A 14,983-nucleotide genomic window follows, 5' to 3' on the forward strand; every position below is an offset into this window, starting at 1 on the left:
TTGAGGACCTTTCCGAATCTCTCAGAAATGGATGAAGGAGACAAAGCGGGGGACATTGCAGACTTCCAACCCTGTCTTTTAAGTCACCCTGCCCTGCTGTGTGGTTTAAGGCACAAGGGGGTAGTATCCTGGCAGGCTCCACTTTCAAGAAGAAATGAGTATGTTATGTTCTTCTTTGTGTGTGTGTAGCGGGTAGAGAGTAGAGAAATCCTAGAATGCCTTCTGAAGTGAAAACTCATTGCCTGAATGTAATTTATAACTGTGTTGACACGGCACTCAATCTGTCACGTTTCACTGGGCCTAAGAATAGCTAAACCCTAATGGGTCTGAGAGTAGCCTATAAGGAACAGCCAGGTGGCAGGTGCCACAAGGGATCCTGGGTAGCATCCACTTGCCAGCTCCAAATCCATTGCCTCCCAGCCTCTGCAAATCCCTGACCATCTCTGACTGTCACAGGGCAGAGGACATGAGTCTTTTGGAATTGTCTGCCTTGGCTAGTTTTGAACCTCCATCCTCAGTCTCCTAAGTAGCTAGGATTATAGGCATGAGCCTCCTGCACCAGACTAAAATCTCATTACCAAGGAAATTCCAAACAAAAGTAAAACTAAAAGGTATCAGTAATTTCTTTATAGCCAACACCACTTATGTTCAATCTCTAGAATTTTGTTTCTTGTTTGTCCACTGGCTTTTTGGTACAGTATTTTAAAGGAAATCTCAGATATCATCTATAAATACTCTAATATATGTATTTCTAGCTGATAAATTGTTCTAAAAAGTATATATCCATCAGACCATTATCAAAATTAAGGTAATAATTTGTGTTCAGTATTAGTGAACACCTGACAATTGTCTCACTGAGGGTTTCTATGCAGAGTCATCCTGATGGGGAAAGGGTTGTGTTAGTCCCCAGACCAATTCCTCAGATGCTCTAGCCCATTATATACAACGGCACAGTATATCTGCATATATCTTATACATATCCTATATACCTTAAATCATCTTTAGATGATGTAAAATACTTAACACTACGTACATGTGTTAAATTATGAGGGATAATCATAAGAAAAAAAACCTCTGTCTATATTCTATACAGACCCAGCATTTTCCTGGAGATTTCTGGTCTATAGCTGGTTGACTCTATAGTTAGGTGGGGCATATGGAAGGCCCACTGTGTGTGGTTCATTATTCAGTCCCTTTGGCCCCTTCTGTTACAATTATCCTCCTTTCTTTTTGCTTTTAGAGTACCAGGGTAATTATGCTACAAAATGGTAAAAAAATGTATATATTTTGGGGGGGGGGTATCAGTACTTGGGCTTGAACTCAAGTTCTCATGCCTTCTGGGCTTTGTCAGCTCAAGGCTGGAGCTCAGTCACACCTCCACTTCTGGCTGTATGCTGGTAAACTGGATATAAGAGTTTCATAGGCTTTTCTGCCTGCATTGGCTTTGAACTGTGATCCTCAGATCTCAGCATCCTAAGTAGCTATGATTCCAGGTGTGAGCTTCTAGAACCTGGCTCAAAAAAAAAAAAAAGGCTCTTGTTGACTCAACAAGACTGCCCCACTAATAACAATTGTGTGGGAACACTATTGTAGGCATGAATTCTCTAATACATACTTTTTGTTTCAAAATGCCAAAGGGATTGTGCCCCATTTCCCACTGAGTTCACTGCACCCATTTAGGGCCAATTTGAACCACACTGGAATCTCACAGGCCCCATTGGAATCCGGAATGGAAAATTGGTCCAATTCAATTTCAAGTGAAATTCAATCTGAATTTTGAAATGCAAGCACTAATGAGATGGGTTGTTTTCTTGATCTCAAACTATCAAAAACAATCTATAAAGATGATAGCAATGGGAAAGGGACTTCCGAGACCCTGGCCCCCACCCCGCGTCGGTCTGTAAGACAGGAACACTGCCAAGTCAGAAGTAAAGATGGATGGTGTTCTCACCTGGAGACAGGACAAGGCCTACAGGAGATGTCAAGGAATGTGGGTGTGGCCACCCAGAGGCTTAGCGTGTTAAGACACAGCCAAGTAAATGGCACAGCAATGCTGTCCAAACACACCTTAATATAGACATCCTCAGGGTTTAGAAGAGGTGCTTGTGACAGCTGTGGCCAAAGGCACAGGAGCCCCAGCCAGGAGCCGTGGCCAACTCCTGGCTGTACCACACCCACACTTGGTTCTCTCAGAGGATTTTTTAAATTGGTAACCTAATTAAGGATAATAAAAAATAAACATAGCAGTTAGTTAAACTTTCATAATAAAGGAAGATTTATTGCTTTTTAATCTTTTCCCCATATTGTGTTAGCATTAATTAGTTATACAAGGGGGGAGGTGCATCATTCTGACAAGTCTATGTTTGCATATGATGTACCTTGACATACTCATCTCCTCCATTGCTCTCCCTCGTCCTCTATCCCCTTCCCCAAACCAGACTCAAGCTTCATTGTTCCATTTTCACAGGTGCGCATAAAGTATCTGGTCCATAGTAACCATTCTTTACTCTCTCATTGCCCTACCTTCCTCCTGCTAGTACCCACCCCAGAAAGAACCTGCTAATTGTTCAAAGGGATTTTACCTTGATGTTTTACATATGCACGTTTGAACACACACACACACACACACACACACACACTCTCTCTCTCTCTCTCTCTCTCTCTCTCTCTCTCTCTCTCTCTCCCACCCCCCCTCCCTCTCAGAAGGCTTAGAAAGTCAAAATCACTGAGGCTCAGGAGAGAACAACATCCCAAAGAATACAAAGTCAGGAAAACAGAGCGCATACAAGGGTGGTGGTTTTTTTTCCTCAGTGGTTTCCTGTTCAGTTTCCCTCCATCCATTTTCTGAGTTACAGTCCTTTTGCCATCTGTGGTAGGATACAGGTAGTGAGTCAAAGAGAACAACACAGTTCATCACTAGTGGTCTGTCTTCTTGACCGCACCTAGTCACGAGGCACTATAGTCTCTGAGGTCTCCCACAGAACTCCGTGCAGAGGTGACTGTTTAGTACCTGTTGTTGAGTTGTCATTAAGTTGACTACTCTGTCATCCTGTCCACAAAGCCCGTCTGCAGGGTGGGTTGTTGCACAGAAGGGTGCAATGAGGTAGAGTGTGAAGGATCTAGAAGAATCTAGGCCTTCACTGTTCCATCCCTGGAGCAAGTAAGTGTCAGTCCCCCCACAGAGCTACATCACAGTCCAACATCTAAAGTGAAGGCACGTTAGTCCTTCCCAGGATTACCACTGTGAAAGGTATCTGCTGGAACTGGGGGTTGGGGACCACACTTGAAAATGGAAAGGAAAGGTCAGGTCTTTGGAAATACAAAAGCAAGTTCAAATTCAGTGCCAGTGGGGTAAGATGCTTGAAGGCACAATACAAGGAAAGCCAGAACAAGAAGTTTGTGGTTTTGATCTAGCCACTGAAATCTCCTTTTTAAGTAGATGGAGTTAGCACTGGAAAGCAGACTGCAAACACAAAATGGGACCTGCATTATGAATGGTTTCATGGCATCACACTTTAAATAGAAAATTACATTTCCTGAACCGGTAGATGACAACGGGAGATAACATGGGCGTTTTTCAGTTTTCCATCTTTGCAGGGCTAATGAAGTCCTGAAGTCAGGCAGACACACTTGGCATGCAACTTCACCCAGGCAATTTTACCAAGGAAGTTTCTAATCTTTTCAAAAAGTTGTTCCAAGACAAGAGGTTGTAGATTTCTCTAGGAAATGGTGTGACATTTTTCCTGTTCTCTATCTGGTGATATTTTATTGCCTTGCTATGAGTAGCCCTTTTAAAAAAATCTGTCTATCACAAAGGCAATTTACAGATGTTTAATAAGTATAATCAGATACTATGCTCATGGAACACGTTACCTAGTTTCTGTTGACTAATAGTGTACACACTGGGGAAAAAGATTTTCTGCCCATGATTGAAATGAGTTTCTGCCCACTTGTTTTTGTTTCCCTGTGCATTGGTAGGATGTTAGTATGACATTAAGGGGGTGGGATGTTATTTTGACATGTGTCAAAATGTGGAACTTTTCCTTGTACCTTTGACAACAAGCCTTAGCAGACAGCGGTTGGTACACTGGGTTAACAGTTGACACCATGATCTAGAGCAGTGAATTTCATCCCCCGGAGGGTATGTGAGTGTGTTCAGAGACTTTCTGGTTGTCCTGACTTGGCAGATTATGTTCTTGGCATCTGCAGGTAGAGGCTGGGAACATGACCAAGCACTCAAGGCACTGGGCCATCTCCCACCACAAAGAACCAGCACACCCAAATGTCATTAGCACTGCAGTTCTGAATGGTATTCTGTAACCATCAAAGAAGGGAGAGGCTTAGAAGAGGGGACTTGTGAAGATCTGTCTGGCCCAGGTTGTGGTCCATATCTCTCTTTTCATAGTGATGAGCACAAATGGATTTAAAGCTCTGCTAAATGTGCCACCCTCAAAACCTGTAGCAATGGTGGCCATCTATCCAAAGCACCAGCAAACAATGCTATAGCTTCCGGTTAGTCGACAGTGAGTGGCATATAGGATAGAATGGAACTCGACCTCCATCCTCTGCGAGAAGCTGGGAACCAAATACGACATTTCCCAGACTGCCTTACAGTGATCCTTCTCATTAGAGTCCACCAGGCAGGTGCTGAACACTGACCGGTGGAGGGAGGCTGAGGTATCTTCTTTGCTGCACTAACTGCTGCTCCTGAGCTGCAGAAGCAACTTCTGAAGGTACACAGCCCCCTTTCAAGGGCTGTGTCTGTGATCTGAGAGTCATTCGGGAAGGTCAGCCTAGAGACCGTACCTCCTGCGCTTCTGATGATTTTGTAAGCTCAACCTTCACAAAAATCATTTTCTACTTGAAGTATTTAAAATAATTACCATTTCCTACAGCTGAACTCTGGTGCAGCCAGAAAAGCCAAAAATTCTGAACTATCCACAATTCAAGAAGCAGGTCTTAGGTATTTCCTCCATGCAAGAGTCCTCACCACCCAAAGAATGGGCAAGAATCCATTCATCAAAACCTCAATAGGGAGAAAAACATTGCCTTCTCAAAGGTTAGTATTTTCTAGAGCAGTTTGGGGTACACATGAAAATTGGACAGCAAGAATAAAGAAGTCAACAGGCAATTGTGGCTCACACCTATAATCCTAGCTACTCAGGAGGCTGAGATCTAAGAATCTCAGTTCAAAGCCAGCCCAGACACGGTTCAAAGCCAGTCCAGGCAGGAAAGTCCATGAGACTCTTATCTCCAATTAACCACCAGAAAACCAGAAGTGGTGCTGTGGCTCAAGTGGTAGTGCACTCACCTTGAGCTGAAGAGCTCAGGGACAGCGCCCAGGCCCAGAGTTCAAGACCCATGACCGACAATAAAAAAAAGAAGAAGAATAAGTAGCATCTACTCCCTGTCCCTGTGTTCACACAAGTGTCCTTTCTGTGGACATCCCAAACAACCATAATGCATTTGTTCTAGTGCCTGCCCACATCATTCTCACCCCAGATGCCAAGAGTACATTCAAGTTGACTCTTGGCTTTCTATGCTCCATGGGTTTTGACAAATGTCTAGTGTTAGGTATCCATCATTTAGCATAATACAAACCTATCTCTTTCTGCTGACCCTGGAACCTTTTTTAAATTTTATTGTTATTATAAGGGTGATGTACAGAGGGATTACAGTTACATGTGTCAGGTAATGAATACATTTCTTTTTTAACAGTGTCCCCTCTTCCCTCATTTTCACCCAGTTTTTTTCCCTCCCAACAGTCTTCTCTCACAAGTTGTACATTTTCAACATAGTGTCCAGAGAGTATCACTGCTGCATTTGTTCATCCTTTGTCCCACTGTTTCTGTACTCCTCCTTACTCTCTACCCTAGAACCTTTAAACTGTACTTTGTTTTTCATTTTCCAGAATGTCATGTAGATGTCATTAATCTACTGAAAACTATCTTAATTGCTTGCAAGTTCAGGCAATTCTGCTGTAAATATCCATGTGCATATTTTGGATAGACATAAATGTTTGGATTCATTTAGGTGAATACCAAGGACCAGGCTTGCTGGATCATACAGTAAGAGTATGCTTAATTTTATAAATAAAACTGCCAAACTGTCTGTCAAAGTGGCCTACCATTGTGCATTCCCACCAGTGAACGAGATTTCCTGTTGCTCCAAATCCCTCATGAACATTTGATGATGTCAGTGTTGCCACTTGGGCCACTGTAGTAGAGATGAGGTAATAACGGTCATAATTTGTAGTTCCCCGATGATGTGATGGTTAGATTTTTGTAAGCTTAATTGCCATAGATATCTTCTTTGAGCTCTTTGAGGAGTTGTCTTTGGAGATCCTTCACCCATTTTTAAATCAGGTTGTTCATTTTCTTATGGTTCACTTTTGCAGGTTCTCTCTATATTGTAGGCAATATAGAAATACTGAGGGGAGCAGTAACCAGAGCTTGAACTCTGGGCCTCACACTCTCCCTCTGTTTTCTTGCTCATGGAAGATAGGTAGGTAGTGGCACTGTGCCCCTCGAGCCACGCTTCCAATCTAGCATGTTGCTAGTTAATTGGAAATGGAGTCTCACAGATTTTTCTGCATGGGCTGACTTTGACCAGGGATCCTCTAGGTCTTAGCTTCCTCCATAGCTATAGGATTATAGGCATGAGTCACTGGCACCCAATCTAATATATGTGTCTTTTGCAGATACTTTTCTCCTAGTATGTGGCTTGTCTTTTTATTCTCTTGGCATCTTTTACACAGAAGTTTTTCATTTTATTTATATGTTTCAGTGCCAGTCCTGGGGCTTGTACGCAGGGCCTAGACACTGCCTCTGAGCTTTTGTGCTCAGGGCTGATGCTCTACCACTTTGAGCCACAGCCCCACTTCCGGCTTTTTGTGGTTAATTGGAGATAAGTCTCACAGACTTCCCTGTCCAGGCTGGCTTCGAACTGCAATCCTCAGATCTCAGCCCCCATTTTAACTAAGTCCAGCTGACTGATGGTTTCTTTCATGGATCATATCTTCAGGGCCATCCCCAAGGTCCCATCCTCCAATCTCCCAAGGTCACTGAGAATTATCTTGTAGGAGTTTAGGGTTGTATGTCTCACACTTAGGTCTATGGTTTTACTATGTAGCCTGTGCTGGCTTTGAACTCTTCTTCTTCCTGACTTACCCTCCTGAGTGGTAGGCATGGGCTATCATAGATTGCCTTTTTTGTCCAATTTGAGTTAAGTAGGGTCTGCATCTGGACTTTTCTTTGTTACATGTAACTGTCCAGTTATTTCAGTGACCACTTGTTGAAATGATTGTCTGTGCCAGTGAAGTGCTTTCATTCCTTGTCAAAGGTAGTTGATGTTTGGGTCTGTTGTGGACTCTTCATTTGTTGTGCTGATAGTATGTGCTGATGTTATTGGAATTCATAACCCACTATAAAACTAACTTTGTTCTCTGAGTTTTTTGCTTCTCTGCAGTCTCTTTAGAATCAGTTTGTCAAGATTTACAAAAAAACTTATTGGCATTGCATTGAGCCTCCAAATCAAATTGAGAAAAACTGACATCCTGTCAATATTGAGGCTTCCTATCCATAAACATAGCTCATTGATTTTTTTCTTTCTTTAAATTGCTACAGTTTTCATCATACAGAGCTCTTAAATATCTTAAAGATTTTACCTGAATAGTCAATTTGGAGAGTGGGATGTTATTGTTTAATGTTTATTGTTTAATTTCAAAGTCTACTTGGTCCTTGGCTAGTATATCCAGAATAAATTTTTAACTATATTAGTATAACCACTAATTTCAGGAGATTTTAATCTATTCTTTTAGACTTTCTATATAAACAAGGGTTTGTTTTTTTCTTCTCAGTCTGTATACCTTTGATTTCCTTTTCTCTGTATTATCTAGGACTTGCATGGAGTTTCTCACCACTAAGTTTTTTGCTGTAGGTTTGTTCAGCATTTTAATTTTTGTAGATATTCTTTATCAGGTTGAAGAAATCCCCCTGTGTTCCAAGCTTTTGTCATTAATGGGTGTTGAAATTTTTTCAGATGCTTTAAGATTAAAATTGTGTATAAGACTAACTGCTTTGTAACTATTAAACCAGCTTTACCAACCTGGTATATCTTTTTCTGCATTCTTGGATTCGATTTACAAGATAAGAGTATATTGAACATTTTTACATCTGCAATCACAAGTGATATTGATCTGTAGTTCTCTTATAGTAATGTCATTGTCTGGTTCTGGCAATGCTTCCTCTGTCTTCTAGATCAGATTGTAAGGAAATGGTGTGATTTTATTTTTCAATATTTAGAATTTACCAGTAAGCCCATCTAGACCTGGTGCTTTGGAAAATGCTTATTTGGAGCATCTATTTCTTTCTATATGGGTTTTGACAGATGTCAAATAATGACCATAATGAATAAGTTAAAATTTTATTCTTATTCTTCAGAATCATCATTTATAAAATAGACATAAATAGGTCCATTTCACTGAGGTTATCAAATTTATGAGACATAAATAGGTCCATTTCACTGAGGTTATCAAATTTATGAGCAGAATCATTCAGAATAGACTTTATTCCCATAGGACCTTCAGTTATGCTGCTTTCACTTTTGATAATTAGTATTTTTGTCCTCATGGTTTCCTTATACTTCATTAATTTTTAAAAGAACTAGCTTATAATTTTATTATCTCTGTTGATTTCTGCTGTTTCAGTGTACTTTGAGTATAATATGTCCTTTTCTAGTTTCAAAGGAGGAATTTTAGGCTACTGATTTTATATCCTCCTTTTTCTACTATATGTATTCAAGCTATAATTTTTTTCTCTAAGTACTAAATGCTTTTACTCTATCCCCAAAACTGTGTTGTGTTGGAGTTTCATTTATTTCAGAGTATTACATTTCTCTTAAAATGTATTTGGCCCATGTTGTTTTGAAGTGCATTGTTTAATCTCTAGATATTTGGGGATTTTTCAACTATATTATGGTTTCCATCTTAACTACATGTTGATAAGAGCAGAAGTTGTACGTGTTCTTTTAGACTCATTAAGATGTTTGGATTGGTATCTCTGCAAGTGCCCCCATGTGAACTTGAGAGGAATGCGTATGTGTAATCTGTTTTGATCCACTCTAACAATCTCTTAATTGGTGAATATAGACCATTGAGGTATGATTATTGAAATAGTTGGTATACTGATAGATAGCATACATAGTCAGAACACTGCACCATATGTTTTCTATATGCTACCTTCCTCCACAGCACAGAGACGTTTAAAAGCCCCTGCTGAGCAGGATAGTCACTGACTCAGACTCAACCCATCCAGAGTTTATTTCCATGGCTAAGGAAATGCAGTCTGGTGGGATGCATGCTCATTATCCTGGCTCAGATGTGAAGGCCACCCTGGTCCCCTTAGAAAAGATGCTCTTCAGATGGCAGGACACTCTTGAGCTGTGGTCCATGTAACTTTGTACCAGAGCTATATCTGGAAATCTGGAGGCAAACAGTCCACCCACGGATCTCTCATTTGCTGTACTCTCATTCCGGTTTTCTTTTCTTATGCCTTTGACAGAGCCTTTCCAAATTCCTCTCCCTCCCAAAGCCCAAGGACTCTGCTAGAGAGTAAATCTCCAGACATCCCTGTCTGTCTGCTTAGAGGCAAAGCCCTGGCTCTTCCCCAGGAACAAAGCTCAACCCTTTGGGCTTCCAGGCTAGATGAAGGGTTAGCTTTTCCTTCTCTTGACAATAGGCATTTCTAAACTCTTCCTCCTCCGCCCCTATACACTGGAGCTCTGAGTGCCAGGCCAGCGGCTTATACTGTCATCTATACCTCTTTGTTTTGTCATGCACTGACTCCTCTGATTACCAGGTCCACACTTGTGAATGCCTCCATCACCCAGGCCAGTCTTCTCTCATTGACATTAGTAAACTCACAGATGACGCCCCCGGCAATCTAGTCTCCCGTGACCTTTATTCACCCACACCTGCTTCTAGCACCTTCCTCCTCTGATAGCTCCAACATTGTGTAGTACCTGCAACTGTCTACCTTTAAAATGCTGCATCTTATTCTGGCCATGACCTTCTAGATAGAGCATAGTACAGCATGCAAAGCTGGAGCTTTGATGCTAGACTGCTTGTGTTCAAACCCCAGCTCCACCATGCAAATTCCTAGAGAAATTCATCTTTCTATACTTTCAAGTTGTACACAATAATGTCAGTCCTATATCAGGGGGTTCCTGTGAATTAAATGAGTTAACTTGTATAAAGCATCTAGCATGTGCTGTGTGCAGTCAGAGCTATTTAAGCATTAACTTCCATTATCCTTCCAGAGACTTACCTTCCCCCTTCCTTTGTTCCTTAATCTCTTATGGTTAGTCTTCTGATTTTTATTCTTCTCCAACAGCACCTATGTATGTCTGACTTCCAGAACACTCTCATACTACTTGAATGAACATATCAATGATACTGAACATCAGACTCTCCATCCTCTCGTTTTTTGTTGTGGTGGTAGTGGTTGTTGTTTGTCAGTCATGGGGCTTGAACTCTGGGCCTGAGCACTGTCCCTTAGCTCTTCAGCTGAAGGCTAGCACTCTACCACTTGAGCCACAGTACCACTTCTGGTTTTCTGGTGGTTTATTGGAGATAAAAGTTTCACAGCCTTTCCTGTCCAGGCTGACTTTGAACCGCGATCCTCAGATCTCAGCCTCCTGAGTAGCTAGGATTACAGGTGTGAGGCACTGGCTCATCTTGTTTCAGTGGACACACACCAGCCCCAGATCTGAGATGTTGACTGCTTCCCCTACAAATTCAGCATTTCTGATGTCCCCTTCCTACAACAGTGCTTTTTATCCTTAAACTTTTTCCACAAGTCTCCTCTCCTTCCACAACCTCTTCAGTCTTGGCAGATGAGCTTGCTTCTTGGAAAAATAAGAAAGTACCCAGATAAGATCTTCCTTGATCCTCTTCCCTATTCCCTAAACATTTCTAGATCTCTACTCCAATCTTTCCATTCCAGTGGAAAAGACCTGCCACTTTTGGGTTACATAAATTCCTGCTGTTTGAAAAAAAAAATACTTATCTCAAAGGGTGATGAAGAAATCAAAGCCAGGCCAGTTCTATCAGGAATAACTAAAACAAAACAACCACCACCAAAAACTCACTCCTTTTTATAGCTAATTACTTTGTGGATATTGTGTGTATTGACAGTACTAGGGTTTGAACTTTACCACTTGAGCCATGGCCTCTTTTGCTTTCATTCATATTTTTAAGGTAGGGGCTTGAGTTTTTGCCTACATTAGCCTTGACCACAGTCCTCCTACAGACAATTTCCTGCATAGCTTGGATCACAGCACACACTACTGCTCCTTGATTGAGAGGGATGTCTCTAACTTTTTGCCCAGGTTGGCCTCAAACTGTGATCTTCTGATATTTTCCCACTAAGTAGCAGGATTACAGGCATAAGCCACCAGCACCCATCTTGGAAATGTTAACTGCTTGGCTAAATTCTAGGACTTTCCTGAACATGAAGTACAGGAATCATTCATCAAAGGGGGTTGGAGGCCTTTGAAAACAGAAAAGCTGGTTGGGATGGGTACAATGTCCATACCACAGCCTTTGCCATCTCCAAATTTACTTCTGCACTAATACGTTCAGCCTAAATGTTTGAAACAGGCAGATCTCTCTGATGAAGCCCAGATGCCTGATGGTAGATGTTTTACATAGAAAAGAAAATAGCTCAGAATACATCAGACAATTTCAGTTATAGAAGCAGCAACCCCAAAAGAAAAATAAAGCATCTGGAAAAAGAATAATTGCAGTAAGTTGTGTGTGCTTTTTTTTCCAAAAGAAAAGAAAAAAAACAAGCTTACTGTTTCTCTGGAGAATGTGATTTTTATAGTTGGAAAATGAAATGTGGAGAGAGCTGCTGTGTTTCCCATGTCTTCTTGGTGTACAGGAGGCTGCAATGGAAGGTCTGAAGATCCTCAAAGTCTTGTGACCCCCTTGAGACCCACCCTAGCAAAGTCCAAGTCAGGAGGAGCTACAGATGGCTGCAGAAGTTACTTGAGGCTAGCCAGAGGAAGAAAATTGGAGTAAGGCATTTACTTGAAACAGGATATAAACTCAGAAGCACCTAAAATCACATCTTAACTACAAACTAGGTATATTAATGCCCATTTAAGCCAGGCACTAACTAGCCAGTAACAAGCCAGAAGAGAAGCTGTGGCTTGAGTGGTAAATAGCAGCCTTGAGGGGGAAAAGCTTAGGGACAGCATCTGAATTCAAGCCTCAGTACTGCCACAAAATAAACATTCATTCACTTAATCTCAGAGCTTTAATCATAGTTTTTCCATTATTGGCAATAAGAATAAGCTAATGAAATGCACAGGGGGGGGGGTAAAAAATGTACCCCTCTTCCTTGCTTCTGTCTGAAGACTTAAAAAGGCAAAAGTAAATGAGAAAAAGCCTACAGCCTGATCCTCAGGGCTACAAGGGCTGCTAACCAAGAGCAGCCTGTTGGGAAGGAGAGGCAGGGAAGGGCTCTGAGCATGTGGGGGGCTTACCCAGCGTGGAAGGTAGGAGGGAAGATGCTGAATTCAGATCTCTGCACAGGCACTGATGGTCCTTGAACTTCCAATGTTCTATAGGTGGCTGTAGATGACCTTGCACAGTGAATAAAAGTGCAACATGGACAGCAATGTTTTATTTTCTGGCGGAGGGTGTGCATTGCTCTCCCCGAGTTTCAAAGGTGATGTAACCTAGGAAAGGCCAAGGCCACTACACCAGACAGTGAAGGGTAGCTAAGGTTTGTGATATAAGCAGGAACTCATTCACTTGAGCTTGTCTCTATAGTTTGAGTTCCCATTAGAAAGCTGAAACCTAACGTACAGTACCGAGTTTCAGCCAAGCATAGGCAGTCAACTGTCCAGACCACCCCCAAATAAAGCAAATGCTCTAGGTACTGTATCCCAATAAGGCAGAGGCTTCGCTGAGACCCATTAAATGGATTCTGTGGGTTGAGATCCATGTAGAAGAGTTGGCTCTTCTCGAAGTCCCTAACTCCCTCTAGTTCTGAATGCTGCCCCGTTCATGTATCCATTTTCACTCTGATCATTTCTGTTCAATTTGTTTATAATTAGTTTTTGGCACCAGACGTTGGGACTGCAAGAGACCTGCAGACCACAGGAGAGCACCGATTAACAAAACGAAGGCCCTGCCAGGCCGTTGGCACATAATGGAAAGCAGCTGCCACAATGGGGGACCTAGATGAGCACCCTCTCACGGACTTCTGCACATTTTGAGGTCTGACTTAAACAATTCTTTGAGATTGGATCTAGACCTGGGCTACATCAGAAAAAGAAATGACAAGGTACAGCAGGTGGCCATAGAGGAGTGGGGGTATCAGATGGTTAAAAACAAGGTAGATGAGGGCTGGAAAGTTGGCTCAGTGGTAGAGCGCTTACCTTGCATATGCCTGAAGCCCTGGGTTTGATTCCCCAGCACCACATGAGCAAAAATTAAAAAAAAAAAAAAAGCCAGAAGTGGTGCTGTGGCTCAAGTAGTGGAGCGCTAGCCTTGAGCTGAAGAGCTGAGGGACAGTGCCCAGGCCCAGAGTTCAGGCCCCATGACCGGACCCAAAAAAAAAAAAAAACAGGATAGATGATTTCTTTCCAGTGAGAAGACAGGGACTCAATCATGGGTTCATCCCAGACTTCAGCCAGTTCCACACACAAGAAATAAGGCCTAGAACCTGCAGTTTTATAGAAGAATAGGTGGATCTCCCCAAAGATAACTTGGAATGACACTTGGGAATGCTTTAGGAAAGGTGTACCTTCACTCCTTCAAAACCTGCAGGGGTGAAGACCACATCTTCTTTTGTGTACTCATATGTCTATTGTAAACCTGGGCCTCTAAACGAAGGATCCTATGCAGTGAGATGTCCTTCTCTGTTGTAAACAGGCTGGCCTTCAGAAAGAACTTGGTCACTTTGGCATCTGGGGACTCCCTCCCTTTTGGCCTGGACTGGGTAATAATCCCTCTGAGAAAATTAGTCCCAATTTTTTTTCCCATGGGAATCTCTCTCCCCGGCCCAGGGCTGGCCATAGGCTCAGCCAGCTCTGCACACCTCTTTCTTATTGCAATGATTGGGCCGAGGCAAGATGAGAGACAGCCACACTGCATCCAGGCACAAGGTGTTCATGTGGCTTTTCTAGAACCTCTGTACTCTAATGGGTGAACCCAATACAAATTTAAGGGAGATGATTCATCCGTGTAAGAAAAAAAAAAGGTTTGGAAATTGGATTAGTAAAAGTATCATCCCCCGCAGTGCCGAGGGTTGAATAACCAATACAAACATGGCTGGTAGAGTGGTCCAAGTAGGAGAACACCCCTCATGGCAAGTGTGAGGCCTCGAGTTCAACTCAATGCCAACAGAAAGAAAGAATTAAATAGTTTTCAGTTACAGTTCACCCGGGAAATACCGTGCTGGCAATGAAAACGCTGCTAAAAGCTGAGATGAGGAGAAAAGTGTCATCTCGGGTCCAATAAGAAGATCCCTTAGCTCATGTTTCATCCATCCTGGAACTCGTGCCAATGCTGTGCACTATGTAGAGACAAACTGACACCCTCCCTCCCCCTCTCTGCCCCTCTCCCTCCCTCTCTCTTCTTCCTCCCTCCCTCTCCTTTCCCTCCCTCTCCCTCTCTTCCGTTCTCTCCCTTTCCCTCTCCCTCTCTCTCCACCCCCCTTTGGACAAAAGTACAAATAAATTTATTTTCCCTTTTGTACATGTAGGATGCCATTTTCTCTTCACCGGGCCTTATTATTATAGCCCACGGCTCCATTAACATTCAGCGTTGACAGCGTACCATCTAGAGATATACGGTATAGAGATCTATGCACAAGTGTATCTGCCTAGAATTCTTAGTCAACTAAGCTCAGGTGATCTCTGCAGTATGAAATGTCAACCAGAAAAATAAGAGGGATGCTGTTTAACATGC

At 42.3% G+C, this 14,983-nt stretch overlaps 1 protein-coding gene and 1 long non-coding RNA gene across 2 annotated transcripts in view; one reads left to right on the forward strand and one right to left on the reverse strand.

The window, feature by feature from the left end:
• Positions 1-14,190, forward strand: part of LOC138805580 (uncharacterized) — a 30,721-nt gene extending 16,531 nt beyond the window's left edge. Inside the window, exon 3 of the long non-coding RNA XR_011365592.1 lies at positions 13,126-14,190. This is a non-coding gene — a long non-coding RNA (uncharacterized lncRNA). The remainder of the gene's footprint in view (positions 1-13,125) is intronic.
• Positions 1-14,983, reverse strand: part of Ccdc3 (coiled-coil domain containing 3) — an 82,989-nt gene that overhangs the window by 18,414 nt on the left and 49,592 nt on the right. The window lies entirely within an intron of this gene.

This window comes from Dipodomys merriami, unplaced genomic scaffold (assembly GCF_024711535.1).
Source record: "Dipodomys merriami isolate MVZ:Mamm:240054 unplaced genomic scaffold, mDipMer1.0.p SCAF_4, whole genome shotgun sequence".
NCBI classification, from domain to species: domain Eukaryota; kingdom Metazoa; phylum Chordata; class Mammalia; order Rodentia; family Heteromyidae; genus Dipodomys; species Dipodomys merriami.